Source organism: Macaca mulatta, chromosome X (genome assembly GCF_049350105.2).
Source record: "Macaca mulatta isolate MMU2019108-1 chromosome X, T2T-MMU8v2.0, whole genome shotgun sequence".
Lineage (NCBI taxonomy): Eukaryota > Metazoa > Chordata > Mammalia > Primates > Cercopithecidae > Macaca > Macaca mulatta.
Window position 1 is genome coordinate 83,203,723 of NC_133426.1, and position 6,068 is coordinate 83,209,790.

At 39.3% G+C, this 6,068-nt stretch overlaps 1 long non-coding RNA gene across 1 annotated transcript in view; it reads right to left on the reverse strand.

The window, feature by feature from the left end:
* LOC144338770 (uncharacterized) overlaps positions 1-5,702 on the reverse strand; it is a 293,409-nt gene extending 287,707 nt beyond the window's left edge. Inside the window, exon 1 of the long non-coding RNA XR_013413142.1 lies at positions 5,401-5,702. This is a non-coding gene — a long non-coding RNA (uncharacterized LOC144338770). The remainder of the gene's footprint in view (positions 1-5,400) is intronic.
* Between the last annotated feature and the right edge of the window lie 366 nt (positions 5,703-6,068).

Sequence of the window (6,068 nt, forward strand, 5' to 3'; positions counted from 1 at the left end):
CAATTAAAAGACACAGACTGGCAAATCGGATAAAGAGTCAAGACCCATCAGTTTGCTGTATTCAGGAGACCCATCTCACATACAGACACACACATAGGCTCAAAATAAAGGGATGGAGGAAGATCTACCAAGCAAATGGAAAACAAAAATAAAAGAAGCAGGAGTTGCAATCCTAGTCTCTGAAAAAACAGACTTTAAACCATCAAAGATCAAAAGAGACAAAGAAGGCCATTACATAATGGTAATGGGATCAATTCATCAGGAAGAGCTAACTATCCTAAATACATATGCACCCAAAAAAAGGAGCACCCAGATTCATAAAGCAAGTCCTTAGAGACTTACAAAGAAACGTAGATTCCCATACAATATTAACGGGAGATTTTAATACCCCACTGTCAACATTAGACACATCAATGAGACAGAAAGTTAACAAGGATATCCAGGAATTGAACTCAACTCTGCACCAAGCAGACCTAATAGACATCTATAGAACTCTCCACCCCAAATCAACAGAATATACATTCTTCTCTGCACCACATTGTGCTTATTCCAAAAATGAACACATAGTTGGAACTAAAGCATTCCTCAGCAAATGTACAAGAACAGAAATTATAACAAACTGTCTCTCAGACCACAGTGCAATCAAACTAGAACTCAGGACTAAGAAACTCAATCAAAACCGTTCAACTACATGGAAACTGAACAACCTGCTCCTGAATGACTACTGGGTACATAACGAAATGAAGGCAGAAATAAAGATGTTCTTTGAAACCAATGAGAACAAAGATACAACATAGCAGAATCTCTGGGACACATTTAAAGCAGTGTGTAGAGGGAAATTTATAGCACTAAATGCCCACAAGAGAAAGCTGGAAAGATCTAAAATTGACACCCTAACATCACAATTAAAAGAACTAGAGAGGCAAGAGCAAACACATTCAAAAGCCAGCAGAAGGCAAAAAATAACTAAGATCAGAGCAGAACTGAAGGAGATAGAGACACAAAAAACCCTCCAAAAAATCAATGAATCCAGGAGATGGTTTTTTGAAAAGATCAACAAAATTGATAGACTGCTAGCAAGACTAATAAAGAAGAAAAGAGAGAAGAATCAAATAGATGCAATAAAAAATGATAAAGGGGATATCACCACCACTCCCACAGAAATAAAATCTACCATCAGAGAATACTAGAAACACCTCTACGCAAATAAACTTGAAAATCTGGAAGATATGGATAATTTACTGGACACTTACACTCTCCCAAGACTAAACCAGGAAGAAGTTGAATCCCTGAATAGACTAATAGCAGGCTCTGAAATTGAGGCAATAATAAATAGCCTACCAACCAAAAAAAGTCCAGGACCAGACAGATTCACAGCCGAATTCTACCAGAGGTACAAGGAGGAGCTGGTACCATTCCTTCTGAAACTATTCCAATCAATAGAAAAAGAGGGAATCCTCCCTAACTCATTTTATGGGGCCAACATCATCTTTATACCAAAGCCTGGCAGAGACACAACAAAAAAAGAGAATTTTAGACCAATATCCCTGATGAACATCGATGCAAAAATCCTCAATAAAACACTGGCAAACCGAATCCAGCAACACATCAAAAAGCTTATCCACCATGATCAAGTGGGCTTCATTCCTGGGATGCAAGACTGGATCAACATACACAAATCAATAAACGTAATCCAGCATATAAACAGAACCAAGACAGAAACCACATGATTATCTCAATAGATGCAGAAAAGGCCTTTGACAAAATTCAACAGCCTTGATGCTAAAAAATCTCAATAAATTCGGTATTGATGGAACGTATCTCAAAATCATAAGAGCTATTTATGACAACCCCACAGCCAATATCATACAGAATGGGCAAGAACTGGAAGCATTCTCTTTGAAAACTGGCACAAGACAGGGATGCTCTCTCTCACCACTCCTATTCAACATAGTGTTGGAAGTTCTGGCTAGGGCAATCAGGCAAGAGAAAGGAAAAGAAGAAGTCAAACTGTCCCTGTTTGCAGATGACATGATTGTATATTTAAAAAACCCCATTGTCTCAGCCCAAAATCTCCTTAAGCTGATAAGCAACTTCAGCAAAGTCTCAGCATACAAAATCAATGTGCAAAAATCACAAGCATTCCTATACACCAATAACAGACAAACAGAGAGCCAAATCATGAATGAACTCCCATTCACAACAGCTTCAAAGAGAATAAAATACCTAGGAACCCAATATACAAGGGATACAAAGGACCTCTTCAAGGAGAACTACAAACCACTGCTCAGTGAAATAAAAGAGGACACAAACAAATGGAAGAACATACCATGCTCATGGATAGGAAGAATCAATATCGTGAAAATGGCCATACTGCCCAAGGTAATTTTTAGATTCAATGCCGTTCCCATCCAGCTACCAATGAGTTTCTTCACAGAATTGGAAAAAACTGTTTTAAAGTTCATATGGAATCAAAAAAGACCCTGGATTGCCAAGACAATCCTAAGCCAAAAGAACAAAGCTGGAGGCATCACGCTACCTGACTTCAAACTATACTACAAGGCTACAGTAACCAAAGCAGCATGGTACTGGTACCAAAACAGATACAGACTAATGGAACAGAACAGGGCCCTCAGAAATAATACCACACATCTACAGCCATCTGATCTTTGACAAACCTGACAAAAACAAGAAATGGGAAAAAGATTCACTATTTAATCAATGGTGCTGGGAAAATTGCCTAGCCTTAAGTAGAAAGCTGAAACTGGATCCTTTCCTTACTCCTTATATGAAAATTAATTCAAGATAGATTAGAGACTTAAATGTTAGACCTAAAACCATAAAAACCCTAGAAGAAAACCTAGGTAATACCATTCAGGACATAGGCATGGGCAAGGACTTCATGTCTAAAACACCAAAATCAATGGCAACAAAAGCCAAAATTGACAAATGGAATCTAATTAAACTAAAGAGCTTCTGCACAGCAAAAGAAACTACCATCAGAGTGAACAGCTAGCCTATAGAATGGGAGAAAATGTTTGCAATCTACTCATCTGACAAAGGGCTAATATCCAGAACCTATAAAGAACTCAAGCAAATTTACAAGATAAAAGCAAGGAACCCCATCAAAAAGTGGGCAAAGGATATGAACAGACACTTCTCAAAAGAAGACATTCATACAGCCAGCAGACACATGAAAAAATGCTCATCATCACTGGCCATTAGAAAAATGCAAATCAAAACCACAATGAGATACCATCTCAAACCAGTTAGAATGGCAATCATTAAAAAATCAGGAAACAACGGGTGCTGGAGAGGATGTGGAGAAATAGGAACATTTTTACACTGTTGGTGCAACTGTAAACGAGTTCAACCATTGTGGAAAACAGTGTGGCGATTCCTCAAGGATCTAGAACTAGAAATACCATTTGACCCAGCCATCCCATTACTGGGTATATACCCAAAGGATTATAAATCATGCTGCTATAAAGACACATGCACACGTATGTTTATTGCGGCACTATTCACAATAGCAAAGACTTGGAATCAACCCAAATGTCCATCAGTGACAGACTGGATTAAGAAAATATGGCAAATATACACCATGGAATTTTATGCAGTCATAAAAAAGGATTAGTTTGTGTCCTTTGTAGGAACATGGATGCAGCTGGAGACCATCATTCTCAGCAAACTGTTGCAAGAACAGAAAACTAAACACCGCATGTTCTCACTTATAGGTTGGAATTGAACAATGAGATCACTTGGACACACGACGGGGAACATCACACACTGGAGCCTGTTGTAGAGAGGGGACAGGTGGGAAGGATAGCATTAGGAGATATACCTAATGTAAATGACGAGTTAATGGGTACAGCACACCAACATGGCACATGTATACATATGTAAGAAACCTGCACGTTGTGCACATGTACCCTAGAACTTAAAGTATAATAATTTAAATAATTGAAATATAATAATAATAATTATCTCTGTCACACAATCTAGTTTGATCCAAAAAAAAAGTTAAATAACAGCTACTTTGCACCACAAGGCATGAAACGCTAAGCTTCTTATCTTTTAGGACAGATAATATTAACTTTATTTTACAAGTAAGGGAACCAAGTCTCTATGAGGTTAATTTACTCAAAGTCCACATAACAAATAGTAGAACTAGGAGTCAAAGCTGCTCTAATCTGACTCCAAATCTTCTGCTTTGTTTTCTACCTCAGCATTTCGAAGTGCCATTCGACTGCCTTGATTAAAATGCCTGACATCCTCCCTGTCCGGAAACAGGCAATGGCTAACTAAAGCCACTAACTCACAAGTTCCTAAGCCAAGTTATCTCACAAAAGAATAAGTTTCCTTTCCAAGCAGCCAAGTTTCTATGCCATGCTAAAGTCCTTTCTTTTTAACCTTTCAGGTATACAGCCATAGAGCCTCATCCATCTGCAGAATAGATGTTGACACATATTGCAGCAAACAGAGCTCCAACCCCACCTTCAATCTTGTAGCATTATCTCAGTCGTTATCAAAGCATCTGGCCCAGTGTCTCACTGCAGAGATTGTGCACAAATTAGAAATGCTGCAATCTATGAAAATTCATTCTTCATTCTCCATGTTTTTCAGCCCCTACCCTTCACATTGCAGTCCCAGCAAAGGACAGAAAGGCAACCACATGGGAGAAATCCAGATAACGCAGGCCAATTTCTACCTCAGCCCACAAACAACAAGGAAATAGATAGCCAGTCTTGCAGATGAGAGATTAGATACTGTTCTAAGTATGAGAGATTAGATACTGTTCTACCACTTTCTTTACACAGCTCTCTAAAACATCGCAAGGTATGCTCCTCAACTCAATTCTAATTAGCTGAGTCATTCACTTCATGCCGTACCTATTATAATTAGCTCTTTTCTTCAAGATTTACCAATCCCTCCTTCTACCCTAAATAGCATCCCTAAACAGATACACAGTGTTATGACCTGCTACAGTTAAAAAGATGGAAAAGTTGTCATTCGTGGTTTGGTATTCCACTAACTTTGGCCTGATGTGAGACCAGACACAAAGAATGCCTTCAGGAGCTGGCATGCGGAGCCAAGAATCATTGGGGCCACATACAACCTAGTCTCAGCTCCAGCCAGATGAAACTACTGGATGCTGTGAGGTCACATACTGCTTCCCAGACAAACCAAGGCAAAGCCCTAAACTCTGCATTACCTCCTCAAAATGGCCTCTCATCTCTAAAAAAAGAAAAAGAAAGAAAAAAACGTTGTCCAACTTTGGGTGCAACTAGCCTCTTTTGTATCTCCCCTCAACCAACCCTGACCCTGTATTTCCCTGTCTTCTTATTTGATCTGTTTTCTATTTTGGTTCTCAGCTGAGTATCAACTTCTGTTAAGTACCTGATTCTTTGCTTTGGCTTGGATCAGCATAGTCTTCAGCCATCTTCCTGGGTTTACTGACCACAGGCTCGAGTTCTGCAGAACTGGTTTAAACTGGTCAAAATAGATTTGTACTGACCAGAACTGAGTTTCTTCATCAAAAAATATTTGAACTGATCAAGACCAACTTCTGACCATTTTAAACCCATTTGGGCCATTTTACTTTACTAATGCAGGAGCAAGCCACTGAGGGAATCAGGACAAATCAGGAATGAGATGAAGCAGCTTCAATCTGCTTAGAAGACCAGTTGGGGGAGAAAAAGGACCTGATGCTAAGGATCATACCATTTGTGGTGGTGGTGCTGGAGGGGGGATAAGAAAGTCCAAGAGGTAAGATCAAACTACTGTGGACCCCAGGGGAAGAGCTAAAATAAACTGATGCTCAGTAACGCAGGATCAAATCACTGGTGTGAGACAGGAGGAGGAAATATGCTGATGCTCTCCAGACAGAATCAGACCACTGAGATGCATAGATTGTTGAATGGAGATGCTTTTCTATAAGGTGCCATCAAACCACTCTGGGAGAGGGAAGGAAAAGAAGAGGAAGATGAAGATTGTAAAGGGTCTAGTAATCTGTAAGACAGAGTCAGACCCCTGTAGAGGATTGATGATAAGGGATGCTGTTTTAA